The sequence below is a fragment of the Perognathus longimembris genome, chromosome 12, assembly GCF_023159225.1.
Source record: "Perognathus longimembris pacificus isolate PPM17 chromosome 12, ASM2315922v1, whole genome shotgun sequence".
NCBI classification, from domain to species: domain Eukaryota; kingdom Metazoa; phylum Chordata; class Mammalia; order Rodentia; family Heteromyidae; genus Perognathus; species Perognathus longimembris.
This window is the reverse complement of record NC_063172.1, coordinates 32,706,752-32,722,645: the sequence shown is the minus strand read 5'-3', so window position 1 is coordinate 32,722,645 and position 15,894 is coordinate 32,706,752. Positions and strand designations below refer to the sequence as shown.

At 41.4% G+C, this 15,894-nt stretch overlaps 1 pseudogene; it reads left to right on the top strand.

The window, feature by feature from the left end:
• Positions 1-492, top strand: LOC125360758 (annotated as a pseudogene).
• The last annotated feature ends 15,402 nt before the right edge of the window (positions 493-15,894 follow it).

Here is a 15,894-nt window from a genome sequence, read left to right as displayed (position 1 = left end):
GCGCCAAGGTGCTCGGTTCTTCCGAGGAAGCTAAGGCCGCTTTGGGGTGAGGCCCTCACTTCCCCTGGCGACTAGCACCGCGCCCGGCAGTCCAAGCCATGGCTTCCGTCTCCGAACTCGCCTGTATCTACTCAGCCCTCATCCTGCATGACGAGGTCACCATAACAGAGGATAAGATCAACGCCCTCATCAAAGCAGCCGGGGTGAATGTGGAGCCTTTCTGGCAGGGCCTGTTCACAAAGGCCCTGGCCACTGTCAACATCGGAAGCCTCATCTGCAAAGTAAGAGCTGGGGGTCCCGCCCCGCCCCCCGCCCGTGCTGCTCCAGCCGGAGGTCCTGCTCCAGCCGCTGCTGCTGCTGCCCCAGCCTGAGGAGAAGAAAGTGGAGGCAAAGAAGGAAGAATCAGAGGAGTCTGACGACGACATGGGCTTTGGTCTTTTTGACTAAACCTCTATGCAACTTAACTCAATAAAAGCTGGACTCTACTGCTGTTATGGCAAAAAAAAAAGACACATTCCCAGCCCCTCAAATTTATTTTTGAATAATTTTTCATTTTTTATAAGCTAAGGATGATTATTATTGCCTCTTACATAACTGGACTTGGATAACTGGAGAATTTATCTAATTCAACTTTCCTTAGAAAGTGGGGGTGATGGAGCCTGTGTTCCAGTGGGCTCTGGGGTGCTAAATACAAGGGGTGGTATTCACATTTTCAAAGAAAATAAAAAGTGCTATGGGCTAAATTATGTGCCTCTGCTTCTTATGCCAAAGTCCCCATCTCCAGAACCTCAGGAGGTGTATTTGTAGTCAAGGTCTTTGATGAAGTGACTTTAAATGATGTTATTGGGGTGGACCCTAATCCAATATGATTGGTGTTGTTATAACAAGAGGTTAGAATACAGGCAGTCAAGGAGGGAAGGACATATGAAGGGTCAGGGAGAAGATGGCCATTGCAAGCAAAGGCCAGTCTACTGAATTGTCAGTTATGGATTTGCCAGCCTCAATCCCTATGAGAAAATTCTGTGGTTTAAGTCACAGGCCATAGTGCTTGGTTATGGCAGCCCTAGCAAACTACCATACAAGGTTATCCATTTGCTTTCACAGTGAATCAGAAGAGCTGTGTTCAGAAAATATAAATAGTAAGGGTCCATCTCAAGGGCCTACTGTTGTAGCTCATCTTCCATTCTGAAAGGAATCTAACAGATGAACTGGTGCTGGTGGCTCACACCTGTAAACATAGCTACTCAGGATGCTGAGATCTGAGGATCATGGTTCAAAGCCAGTTCAGGCAGGAAAGCCTGTGAGATTCTTATCTCCAGTTAACCATCAGAAAACTGGAAGTAGCACTGTAGCTCAAAGTGGTAGAGTGCGAGCCTTGAGCAAAACAGCTCAGGGACAGCACTCAGGCCCTGAGTTCAAGCCCACACCAACCAAAAAGAGGAGGCAGAGGAGGAGAAGGGAGGAAGGAATGAACAAATGAATGAACGAATGAACAAAAGAGAGAAGGAAAGAAAAGAATGTAACAGATAAAGTAAAAGGGAGCAAGTTCCCTCTTACATATAGCTGGTGCACGTGGTAGCTGGAGGTCACAATCACCCTGCTAAGATTTCTGCTAGAACTTAAGGCATTGGGGAGCGGAGAGAGTAAAAGAGCAGGGAGAGTAAAAGAGCAGGGTGAGTGAGGGTGATAGGCTGTAGGGCAAGAGAATGTAAAAAAATAGATTTTTAATATATAAGGTAACTATTTAATCTACTAATAGATAAACTTGGAACATCTTGATGATAGTCCTGGAGTAGCCACGTGTATGTTTTTGACTCAGAATCCTTACAGAGAATGTTTTTGCTGGCTTTTAAAAAGTTTGAAGATCTCCACAGTTATTCCTGTTCCAACATGTAGAAATAACTGGCTCTCAATTAGTTGTCTTGTGAAAGGATTCATAGAGCTACCTATTATTAGTGTATATTATTTTTCTCAATGCTTCAGACACTTGAGCATTCATTTTATGGTTGCCATAGGAACCCAGCCCTTAATAAGCAGCTCTATTAGTTCTGACAATTAATCTTAATAAAATAATATTTTAATGAAGTAAAGAATTAGGACAGCAGAGCCAAAGGTCTGGCAGAAGAACCTTGTTCTGCAAACAGTTACAAAATTAGATTGGTCTTTGTTACAGTTGCTTTCTTTGACAACTGCTGAGCATTCATTAGTCAGACCCACAGCATCTGGAGTTTTCCATGAAGAGTGGAGGTTTGTTTACTCCTTAGACAGGGAAGTTTTGTCCACCACAGACTCCCTCTTATGCCTGGGCTGTTGTCTAGTTAGAACGAGTTGCATCTCATTCTAACTTGAGTATGTTTGCCCTTAAGCTTTACAGACAACAAAGGTACTTACTTTAAGCAATCAATACAAATCACCATGCCTTTTTATATTATGGACTATATGGAACCTCAGGATATTAAAACTTCTTGTTCTTACATTCATTATCTATAAAATATTTTAGAAGAATATTTAGTTAATTTTAGTCAGAGATAGCCCTGTGCACAGCACAGAAATTAAGAGGTACCAGTAAATATTAGTTTCCCATTGTCTGTGACAACAGGTGGTAACCCTTGCCACCAGCATACTTGACACTCTTCAGAGATACTTTCTTTTTTCTTTTTCTTTTTTCTTTTTTTTTTTTTTTTTTTGCCAGTCCTGGGCCTTGGACTCAGGGCTTGAGTACTGTTCTGGCTTCTTTTGGCTCAAGGATAGCACTCTGCCACTTGAGCCACAGCACCACTTATGGCCGTTTTCTATATATGTGGTGCTGGGGAATCGAACCCTGGGCTTCATGTATTCGAGGCAAGCACTCTTGCCACTAGGCTATCTTCCCAGCCCCAAAGATACTTTCTTAAGTCAAATGTACATATACATAATAGGAGTATGTATATGTTCATTTTTTCTTACTGCTTAGGATGTTATTTTACTTTGTTACAAGGTGCTACCTTGTTCTTTGTAAAAGCAACTATGGACTGAAATCTACCAGCATCAGGTGAGGTTCTGTTAGTATTTCAATGAGGACCACAATAGTTTATTCTTTCAGGAGACCAAACAAGTAGAAGAGGTCGACACCCTTGGAGAACCATGTAATTCCATTAAGTCTGGTTGGAGGGGGTGGAGGCACCCAGAGGGAGTTTAGCTTGGCTCACGTGGGTCTGCAAAGGGGTCAATGGCAAGCTACTTGAGCAGCATCTTGAAGCTAAGACGGGGTCTCCAGGTCCACCAGGAAGGCAGGTTTATTCTAGGTAGAGGGTACCATAAGTGCCAAGTCCTGTAGTTACAAAAAGAGCATGGTATTTTGAGGGAATGAGGTGGTTTGATAGGACTGGAAGAGTGGTGTGTGTGTGTGTGAGAGAGAGAGAGAGAGAGAGAGAGAGAGAGAGAGAGAGAGAGAACAAATATTAGACTAGGTAAGTGATTCTCCAACGTCTTGACCACAGCCCATAGTTAAGAAACACTTTACATTGCCACACAAGGGATAGGTGCAAGTGTATATACAGGTAGACACATGTGTACAAGGCAGAAACAAGATGTCATCACACAAGACCCTACTTAATGCATTCTGGTATTTTTTTTTTTTACTAGATTCCATTCTACTTATTTTTCTAAATGCTAGTCGTGACTCACTAAATTGCTTTTTATCAACCACTAATATACAGCTTGGAAACCTCTGAACTATATTGTGTCTGAAGACTCTGAGACTATAACTTAGACATTCCTTGATTCATATGATCAAGACTACTTTTTAAATTTAGAATAGGCTATCAAAAGTCAAGAAGCTTATTTATACATTCATTCCTAAGTATATATTCAGCACCAACAGGGTTTTTGACATTATGCTATGTGCTAGAGATAAAGAGGCACAGAAAAGAAAAACTTGAACCCCAGCCAGACATGATGAAACCTGCAATTCTAGCACTCAGGAATCTGAGGCGGAATTTCAAGTTTGAGGCTAACCTGGCTACATAGTGACAGGCTCCCTCCCCTAAAAAGCTGGACCCTTGCCCTCAAAGAAACAAAAGTTAGTGTCCCAGATGAATTATTTGCCACAATAATTTAAAAATAAATACCGTAATATCAAACTGTAATACTATATAAAAGAGGATAGCACAGTAAGCAAGCAGGCACAGTAGCACATATCTGTTACCCTACCACTATGGAGACTGAAGCAGGAGGACTGCAAATTGAAGGCCAACCTGAGTCACATAGTGAGAACTTCTCTCAAAACCAAAATAAGGGCTGGGGATATGGCCTAGTGGCAAGAGTACTTGCCTCCTATACACGAGGCCCTGGGTTCGATTCCCCAGCACCACATATACAGAAAATGGCCAGAAGTGGCGCTGTGGCTCAAGTGGCAGAGTGCTAGCCTTGAGCAAGAAGAAGCCAGGGACAGTGCTCAGGCCCTGAGTCCAAGCCCCAGGACTGGCAAAAACAAAAACAAAAACAAAAAAAAAACCCACAAAATTCATAGCAAACAAAATAAAGTATATCCTAACCTTTTTGTGCATACAATCTGTGTGTTTATTTCATTAGGAGAAAAGGACTGAGAGCTGGGGCACTGGCTCAAGTTATAGGGTATTCGCCTACCAAGCACATGGCCATACTGAACCCTAGTACTGAATAAAGGAAAAAAGAAAAGATAAAAAGTGAAAACCAGATGCTAATGGCTCATATGTATAATCCTAGTTACTTAGGAGGCTGAGACCTGAGGATTGAGGTTCAAAGCCAACCGAGGTAGGAAAGTCTTAGACTTGTATCTCCAATTAACCACCAAAAAGCCAGAAGTGAGGCTGTGGCTCAAGTGTTAGAGTGCTAAACTTGAACAAAAGCTCTCAGGGATAGCACCCAAGCCCTGAGTTCAAGCCCCAGGACTGGCATGCATACAAACACACACACAAACTTAAATGAATTTTTTTTTGCCAGTCCTGGGACTTGAAATCAGGGCCTGGGCACTGTTCCTGAGCCTCTTTGTGCTCAAGGCTAGTGCTCTACCACTAGAGCCACAGTACCACTTCCAGCTTTTTTTTAGTAGTTTGTTGGAGATAAGAGTCTCACCAGGATTTTTCTTTTCTTTTCTTTTCTTTTTTTTTTTTTTTTGGCCAGTCCTGGGCCTTGGACTCAGGGCCTGAGCACTGTCCCTGGCTTCTTTTTGCTCAAGGCTAGCACTCTGCCACTTGAGTCACAGCGCCACTTCTGGCCATTTTCTGTATATGTGGTGCTGGGGAATCGAACCCAGGGCTTCAAGTATATGAGGCAAGCAGCTCTTGCCACTAGGCCATATCCCCAGCCCCTCACCAGGATTTTTCTGCCAGGTCTTACTTGGAACCACAATCCTCAGGTTTCAGCATCCTGAGTAGCTAAGATTACAAGTGTGAGCCACTGGTAATAAGTGAAATTTTGTTTGAATTTCTGACTCTTTAGAGAAATTTTGATGTGAATGTGACTTCACCATAGAACTTGACTACCTACCCCATCAGGACAGAGGTAGTCTAATCTTGTTTGTGATCCAGAAATATTGAGTGCTAGGACTTGGACCTTTAGTGGCTCAACTTGATGATGCCCCACTTCAAAACCACCCTGAAGTGTGAGGAAGTTGGATATAATCACCTATGAGAGAAATATTCAATTTATTTGCCATTTATTCAATAGATATTCTCAAAGCATCTGCATAATGCAAGTTTCCATTTGGGGAGCTTTGTCGGGGTGGGGGGATGAGACTCAGAGTTGAACAAAATTCTGCCATAATTAGCCATAATCAGTCCAGAGTTGGAGCAAATGGGACACTGAGTGCTCTCTGGAGAAACCTAGCATTTCATAGCCATTGTGCTCATTGGATGGACACACATAGGGCAGATGAACCTATTCTCTTTTAATTGGAAACAAGTTTGAAAATAATTTAAAATGACTAATGACTCCTACAGTGGTTAAATCATGTTCAGTGAAATGTTTTGTCTGATTTTATGAGTGGTTTTATACTTCCAGTATTTTTAGTTCCTGATCTATTTATAAAATGTTTCTGATCTTGTTCTGCATTCTTTTGACAATTCTGATAAAAAATATCTTTTGCTCTTCGTCCAGAGCTTTGTTTGTCCATAAATGATATGTGTTGTTTTTTCTTTCTCTATAATTCATTTTCTATTCAGGTCAAGGCAAGTCACAATGCTATTTGTTACACAAGCCGTGAGTACCAGGATCAGAGCTGAGTCTTGCCTTTCTTCTATACAGCTGGCCCATAGCACAGTTCATTTTGAGCTCCTACTATACAGACTTAGCCCTGCATTCAACTTATCTAGTAAGGAGAGAGTGAGCCAAGAACACAACTCACATAATAAGCAAGGGCTGTCAGTGCAGCTCAGTAGTAGAGCACATGGTTAGTATGAAACCCTAGGCCCATTCCCCAATAACACAATCAAAACAAATCTCAGCCAGACAGATAGACACACCAGAATATAAAGTGCCATCAAGGCCACAAGAGTCACATATTTACTCTAGGTTTCTCGGAATGATCCTAATTAGTTTAGGGGTTCCGTAAAAAATTTTTTCAGTCATTTAATCTGGATCTAGGATAATGGTTAGGATTTCAACAGTTAGTTAACATTATTGAACCATTCAGATAAGTACTGGGACAGGTTCAGCATCTTGTAGGGTACTTAGAAAGACTATAGAGGCTATACCATGTGCATTTATCCAAACCTGCCTGGGGGCACGTAAACAAACCACCTTATACCTCCATAATCAAAACAAGTGCTTGATTAGCTCATGCAGTTGACAAATGAGAGAGGACCAGCATCAGACATAAGTGGACCTGGGAACTCAATTAATGTGGTCCCTGCTGTATCTCTTTTTCTTTTTGGGTCCACATGGCAATGGTGAGAATTCATGGTGCTAGAATTAGCCATATGCTTTTTTTTTAAGCAGTACTGGAGTTTGAACACAGGGTTTCACACTTGCTAGGCAGGCACTTGAGCCATGTTTCTGAGCCCCCCACCCCCATCTGGAATTTTGGACTTCATCATCTCAACTGTGTTTATGACCTTGAGAAGGGTTGCTGTAGGCATCCTGTGCCCTCCATAATAGCCATATTTGGGGCCATGTTTGCGATCCAAAGGAGAACTACCGTGAGTGAAGGAGTAGCAGTTATTTGAATGAGGGTGGATCGCTTACCACAGGAAGGGATGGGCCATGGTTAGAGGAAGAGATGTTAGACAGATGAGCACTACAGATACCTTCTAAATGTGAACCAAAATTATAATAAAATGTGAAAAGGGAGCTGGGTATGGTAATACATAGTACTCTCCATCTACTCTGGAGGCAAAAGCAAGAGGACTAAGTGTGAAGTGAGCAAAGATAGTGACAAGACCCTGTCTCAAAAACTAACTAAAAGTAGAAGGGCTGGGAGCATGACTCAAATGGAAGAGCAAGGCCTTGGACTCAATCCCCCAAAAGAAAAATGTTATGAGGGTTGAAAGAGACTTGTATTATTATTAAATGCTATTAGAACATTAAGAAAGGAGTAATATTTGGCCATGGTTTCAGGATGACGAAGCAAAATACAGAGCAATGACACTCTATCATGTATTTGTGGTCCACTTTGCCTCAGTGTTGAGTACAGATTCCAAGAGGACTAGAAGCAGATGAAGGATTTGAAGCATGTCTAAAGTGTTGTTTTAGGGCCTTAAAGAATATGAAGACTTAAAGAAATCTCACTCTAACATTAGGTTAGGGACTTGTTGGGGAAGATTGTTTGTTTGCTTGTTTGTTTTAAATGCAAGTTCAGTCTGTATTTTAATTGCTGGATCTAATGGGAATTACTGATTAGAACTATGGCTTCCTTTACAAGTGCACCCTTTTGAGCCCTGTCCCCATCCCTCATCTCTCCCTTACCTCAGAGAACTCTTGGCTCCCTAAAACAGCTGCTTTTAAGGAATGGCTTCTCTAGGGCCTCAGCCTTGTTAGGCCTTGGTGTTACACCTGCAGAAGAACACTAGTTCCCATCAAACTTCTTTCTGTGCCTTTTCCATATCCAACTTTAGCAGTTGAATAGGGAAAGTCATACTCTAGGGGAATTGATACACACAATCATTGCAAGATGGTCCACTATCCAAGATTGCCACTAGGCAATCCCTACAACCCATCTGCGATTTTGTGTTTATTTCCTATATAATGATTTTAAAGTTTTTCAGGGTCTCATGGTTGCCAGGAAGGTAGGTGCTCTATCCCTAAACTATGACTCCAGACCTCTCCTGTGCTTCTTGCCCAGTTACATTTCTGGACTGTAATCCCCCAATTTGAAGTTCTCCATTTGAACTGGGATAACAGTTATGTGGCCCCATGCTTCTTTCATTTGTGATGGAGTCACAAAGACTTTTTTGTCCAGGCTGGTCTGGAACCTCAATCCTCGCAATCTCAGCCTCTCACATAGTTTAGGATGACAGGCCCAGCTATGAGCTGAGAAGAGGTCTAGGGCACTTTTATGCCTGGTCTGGCCTTGAACTACAATCCTCCCATTCTCAGCCTCCCAAGTAGCTAGGATTACAAGCATGAGCCACTGGTACCTGGCTCTTTTCTACATTCTTAAGCCCATGTTCTCCTCCCACTTCCCTGTGACCCTAAAGGGTGTATCACTTATCACTTTACAAGATGACTGAATCTCTTCCACTTCGTGGGGTCCTTGCCTTCCTTCTCTTTTTGACTTAGGAGTATATTCCTCAGCTGTCCTGCCTTCCACCCTTTACCTTTAGACCATCCTTCTACTCTTCTGTAATCACTATAAACCAATTTCCCTTTCATCGCTGAACATATTCAACATTCTCCTCTTACAAAGTAGTCCCAACACCTTCCCTCCTCGAGGGCTGGAATTCGTATTGTCTTTATTCATTACACCTCAGTGCATAGCTCTTACCTAGTAGGTGTTCTATAAATATTAGTGGAATGGTTGATTAGAAGGGGTAAAGATGATTGTGAGATACAAAGCTGATGATTTCCCCTTAATGAAAAAGGAACTCAGGTTAATTTGCAAGCAGTGATTAAAGTAATACTAATAGTGACATCATGATAGTGTAATAGGACTGACTCTCTCTCTCTCTCATTTTATGCTGAGGTACTGGGGATTGAGTCCAAGGCCTCACCTTTGGGTTCTACCACTTGAGCCACTGCCCTCACTCATGCTTGACATCTCTTTTTTTTTAGGTGATTTTTTCTTCTGTATAAAATGGGAGTTACATACTCCCAAACTTGTAGTGTAGCAGTGAAGAACACTAGGGATGATAAACACAAATGATACACCTGCTCTAAGAGAGATCCTCACCTAGCTAGACATCTTGTGATGAGAGGCAGTCTGAAAGCCATCAGGAATTGTTCTGAAGGGTTTTCTGTGAAGCAGAGTTCCTATCCCGATGAACCAAGCCATTAGTTACCTGTAGGTTTGTTGCATTTGGTTCCTAGGATAGCACCTTAAAAACCTTCCTTCCACTTATCTTTTATGGACTCCTAGAAAGTTACAGTCTGTGCTATCATTACTCAATAGGTTGTATAGATTGCATTTATCATTTCATGTTTTTAATTGTAGTATTGGGAATTTAATGAGCTTTTAAAGTTGTGTGTTCCCCTGGGATTGATGATATGAGGCTTCTTCCTTATATTCTACGTTTAAATTTTAAGCACTCAAGTAACACCAGTAGGGATAAACTAACCCTAGAACAGAAAAAGATTCAGACCCAAACCTTCCTTTGTCTTTGGTACCCTCTGTATCTTTTCCTCCTATCTTGAAATGCCCTTATTCAATTCACTTCCTGTTAATCTCAAAGATATAATTTCTTGGCTGAGTGTGGTAGTGTACATCTAAAATTCCAAAACTCATGAGACACAGGCAAGAGGATTAAGGAATGAGGACAGCCTGACTATATATATATAGTAAGATCTGATCTAAACAATAAAAGAAAAAATAGAAATTTCCACTCCAACTGGAAAGCTGGTTTGATATTTGAGAAGTGCCCAAATGGCTGTCTCTAACAAGACTGGATTTGCTGAAGTAACTATAAATGCTTCCCCAGGGGATAATCACTTCACAGGAACAGGGCAGAAAGAAGGAAGAAATTCCCTTTTGATATTTTTGTAATTCAAAGATGACCTTTGTTGACCAGCCAGCAGAAATAATCTTCCCTTCTGACTCATGAGAGTAGACTAGCTATTGTTTCAGGTGTCTGCAACACTTAATTTTCAAAGATTCTTTGTATAGCAGGTTTTGTTTGAGACTCCAATCTTGGTGTCTGAGAACACTCTCACATCATGCAATCTACTCCAGTTGAACTTTCACAATTTCACTCACACTGTTTCTATAACTTTACCCAGCCAAGCTAGTGACTTTAGGCTAAGAAAATATGCTTTAAAGGTGTACTTATTACACATTTTAAATATGCATTCACATGTTGGAATAGTCAGATGGAAAGACTGCATCCTTTTTTCTTTTTACCAGTCCTGGGGCTTGAACTCAGGGCCTGAGCACTGTCCCTGGCTTCTTTTTGCTCAAGGCTAGCACTCTACCTCTTGAGCCATAGCGCCACTTCTGGCCATTTTCAGTATAGGTGGTGCTGGGGAATCGAACCCAGGGCTTCATGTATACAAGGCAAGCACTCTTGCCATGAGGCCATATTCCCAGCCTTGAGACTGAATCCTTAATATCAGTATGATAGGAAATAAAAGTATGTACTGAGTTTTCCTTCTTTTTCTGTTTTTTTTTAAAACTATATAGTTCCTTAGATTTATACAAAAATGTTCCTGTATCCTCAAGGAAATATTTCTATACTAGCCAAATGATTTTAGTGCTTCTCAAAAGCAGAGAGACACCCACATTTCTCTCATTTTTTAGACTTTTTAAATATTAACATTTTAAAAGTATTTAAAATAAGATCATAAAAGTTGTGATGCTTCAAATGTTTGCATTTTAGCAAATTAATGCCTCTAATACAAGAAAAATTCAACAGAAATAGTTTTGCAAGTCAAATTTCATTTTAAAAATACAAAAACAATATCAGATGCTGATGGGTTATGCCTATAAACCTAGCTACATAGGAGACCGAAATCCAGAGGATCCCGGTCCAAATCCAGATCAGACAAACATCTGAGAGATTGTATCTCTGAACTAGCCAGCAAACAGCCAGTCAGAAGGCATGGCTCAAATTGTAGACTGCCAGCTGAACAAACAAGCTGAGCAAGCTCAAGGCCTTGAGTTCAAACCCTGATACTGAAGTGCTGTAGGTGTGTGTGTGTGTGTGTGTGTGTGTGTGTGTGTGTATTCTTTTAATTCTGTCAGAGGGCCAAGCTTTGTGTAATGTTCATAGGCAACATGACAGCATACATTCACTTTCATTATAAATGTGGGCCCTAGACCAGATGGCCTTCCAGCTCTATTCTCTTCTCCTCTCTCTCATCATAAGCTGAAATTAGTTAATACTGGGAATGCACATAATCATTTCATAATAAAGAATTGAAGATGGCCAGACACCGGTGACTTACATCTGTAATTCTAGCTACTCAGGAGACTGAGATCTGAATTGCAGTTCAAAGCCAGCCCAGGCAGTAAAATCTTATCTTCAATTAACCACCAAGAAACCAGAAGTAGTGGTGTGGCTCAAAATGGTAGAGTGCTAGCCTTGAGCTGAAGAGCTCAGGGACAGCGCTGAGGCCCCGAGTTCAAGCATTGAGTACTTCCAGATTCTTGTTACTGTCAGAGAAAAGAATTCAGAGCCAAAGTAAGGAATTGGGAAGTTTTACTTATAGGCAGAATGTGTACACACACACACACACACACACACACACACACTTAAAGGGTGAGTGACACATCATCTGGGATTTTGGATAGCATTATCCACTGGGAACATTAATGGAGTTAAGGAGTTAGAAAGGTGAGGAATTTCAGGAATGGATTAGGATTTTCTCTAAAATAGGGGTTGCCTCATTTTTCTACCCTTATATAGGATTTGTGGATAGGCCTTGATATCACTTATAGGAGGGAAACAGCCAATTCTGCAAAACTAATGATATGGAGATGACCTTATAATGAAACAAAGGACAGTTAGTTAGCAGTTGTCTCAATGAACCAAGTTGGTCCCAGCTGGTTTTGTGTGGTCTTGCTTTTTGCTACTTGATTGGTCACGTGGTGTTCTGATGTAACATAGCTCTACATTACCATCAGCCTACAGTACCTCTTTTTGTTCCTTATGCTTATCTAGCCTAGCTCAGTATGCAGCCCTTAACATTTTTTATATATACTTTTTTATTATCAAACTGAATTACAGAGAGGTTACAGTTTCATACATTAGGCATTGGATACATTTCTTGTATTGTTACCTCATCCCTCATTCCCCCCTCCCCCTCCCTCTTTTCCTTCCCCCTCCCCCCCACGAGTTGTTCAGTTGTTCAGTTCATTTTCATCAAACAGTTTGTAAGTATTGCTTTTGTAGTTGTTTGTCTTTTTTTTACCCTGTGTCTCTCAATTTTGGTATTCCCTTCCAATTTCCTGGTTCTAATACCAGTATACATGGTTTCCAATATACTCAGATAAGATACAGAGATAGTGTAGGTACAACCACAGGAAGGTGATACAGGAATATCATCAATAATAGAGGCTACAGTTACATATGGCACGTTGAAAGTATTTACAACTGTGATATAACAATCATTTCCATAACATGGAGTTCATTTCACTTAGCATTATCTTATGTGTTCATAAGGGCATAGCTATTGGGCTCCTGTGATCCTCTGCTGTGACTTGCCTAAACCTGTGCTAATTATTCCCTATAAGGGAGACCATATAGGCCATGTTTCTTTGGGTCTGGCTCACTTCACTTAGTATAAGTTTTTCCAAGTCCTTCCATTTCCTTACAAATGGGGCAATGTCATTCTTTCTGATAGAGGCATAAAATGCCATTGTGTATATGTACCACATTTTCCTGATCCACTCATCTACTGAGGGGCATCTGGGTTGGTGCAGCCCTTAACACTTACACAACTAATTTTGTAGATGTGGAACTATCCTGAATTCCATGCATGTGAACATTACCACAGTTAGCCAAGCATATTACATATATATTAGTACACCAGCACTCCAGCAGATATTTACCCAGGTGATTTAGAGCCTGTCTCAATTTTAGTGACACAGAAAAGAGGCTCAGCCACATGTGCTCATTTTATAATTGAAACCACATTTTATGTAAATAAATTTGCTTGTTGATTTAAAAACCTGATAATGTTGGACTTAGGTCACCAGCCATCTTGTCCTGGGGGTTGATGAATCAGTGGGTCACTGAGATCCTCAGAGATCCTCAAAGCAGCAATAGAGAAACGGTCAAGGGCCTGGGTCTTCTTTAGGCTGAAAAATATCACCATAACCTCATAAGCTCTACACCATTTGCGACAGAAAGTGGATTAATGAAGGCTGAGTATCGGGATATGAAGTTGAGCTCTTTTTCATAAAGAGCCAAGTAGATATATAATTTCAGCAGAGATTGCAAAAGAGGGCAGGGTGATTGTGTAAGAAAATAAAAGAAAGCAACAAATATATTCTGTTAAGCACACAGAATGGAGCTAGGGTTGTAGGTCAGTGACTAAGGCTTTGGGTCTAAGCCTTTGAACCCCTCTCCTCCAAAAGGAATGTTCTGGGCATTATTTTTTTCCTTTTTCTTTCTCTTTTCCTTTTTTTTTTGTGGTAGTGGCAGGAATTGGACCTAGTGCCTCACACATGCTGAAGAATATTAATTTAAAATGTCAGCTTCCTAGATATATTTAAAAGTTTATTAGACAGTTGAAATCTTAGACAGTTGGATCTTAAAAATTGAACTTTTGCCTTGCACTGGCGGCTCATGCCTGTAATCCTAGCTACTCCAGAGCCTGAGATCTGAGGATCACGGTGCCAACCATCTCTGGCAGGAAAGTCCACGGTACTATCATCTCCAAATAACCACCAGAAAGGCCAGAAGCAGAATTGTGGCTCAAATGACAGAGTGCTAGCCTTGAGCAGAAAAAGCTAAGCAAGAATATGATGCCTTGAGTTGAAGCCCCAGTACTCCCTCCACACTTCCACACATCCCACACCCCCACCACAAATTGAACTTTTACCATCCTAATAACAATGCTAATGCATCTAGTTGGGTATTACTATGAAAGTAATCATAAATAAAGCAAATATACTTGTAATCATTTGGAATGTTAATTGTTTTAATTACAACTACCACAGTTGTGTTTACTAAGAACATTGTTTCTTATTGTTAACTACAGACCTAGATTACATTTTCCTGGATTCTTTAGATAGCCTAGTGAGGCACCATGAGGGGCCTTAATTCAATTACAATTGAAGCTCCTTTCTAATTCTAAAATTAGAAATCTAGTGTTCATAAAAAGTTTGAAAATGTAGCAATATTTGTGGTTTTCTTTTATTTCTCTTCAACAACAAAAAAATAGGCATGTTCCTAAGGGAATTGGTGATTATTCACTAAGACAAAGCCAGTTGTAGTCTAAATTTAAAAAGTGGCTGCAATGTAGAGAACAATTGACAACTATTGAGTTTAAATTCCCAAACTGGAAATTAAAATGAGAAATAGCTTTTTGTTTGTTTGGTTTTTTGTGCGTGTGTGTGTGTGTGTGTGTGTGTGTGTGTGTGTGTGTGTGTGTGTTTTCGCTAGTGTTAAACTCTGGCAGTTTCAAATGGCCCAGTCTAGCTGTGTGGCTGGGCTCTAAGGACCGAGGCAATGTAGGGATGACAGAGGGTAAAAGGCTATGAAGGCAAAGGGTGGGGGTTGGGCACAGGCTTGGGCCAGGGCAGTCAACAATCCAAGCAGACACCCTGGGAGTACATGGAAAAGGAGTCACAGGCCCTGGATTCATCCCCTGCCCCCGGCACCGCTGGGGACCACTGTGGAAAAAGGGGAATGTCTGCTCTGGAGCTGCTCTGGCCCCCAGGGAGCTGTAAAAGAGGCTGTTGCCAATCATGCTGCAACCAGCTGCCCTGCTGCAAAGTGTTTGTCAGGAGCAACTGGGATGTTCAGTACAGTTCTGAGATCACTCCCCTCCTTTACTCCCCAAAATTCCTTAAACCTTCCCCATTTCCAGATTCTTCCCAAGGAAGAGTCTGGATTTCTCTATTCTTCAAAGCAGTTCAGTACAGTGGGGATAACTTCTTTCCCTGTGGAGTGAGGACTTTCTTCAGAGTCCTACCAGGTATTTTCTCTGGGTAGGAATATGCCATTCCCTTGAGAGAAAATGACTGTGAAATTCTTGCCTGAAGTCACATTTTTCTCTTATTATTATAAACAGACACTACTTTACTCTCACAGTGAGAGCAGAGAGGGAAATGTGGAAGCACAGACAGTGTCAGGGCCTGACATACAGAGTCCCTCCGCAGCAGACTTTTGACCTTCCACCTTCTCCTTTCACCATTAGAAGCTTCAAGTTTTAGAAGATCTAAGACTGGCTTACGGGTTGGGATAGTAGTAAGAAAGTTCCAATCTTGTATTTGTTGGTGTGTATGTGTGTGTATGCATTGGTACTGGGGCTTGAGCTCAGGTCCTAGGCACTGACTTAGTTTTTTCACTCAAAGCTGGTGCTCCACTGACAGCTCTTTGGCGGTCAACTGCAAATAGCAGTCTCACAGATTCGTCGGCTCAAGCTAGCATTGAACCAGCTCAGCCTCATGAGTAGTGTAATATGGAGGTCAGATCTGGCCAGTGCCATCATTGGCTTTTGAGGGGTATCAGATTGACTCCATCTCAGATTAAAAAGAGCAGAAGCCAACTCCATCTTCACTAAGATCTCCTCCACCCTATCCAGGGAAGTTCCCCTTTGCTGTGATAAGATTGTGTA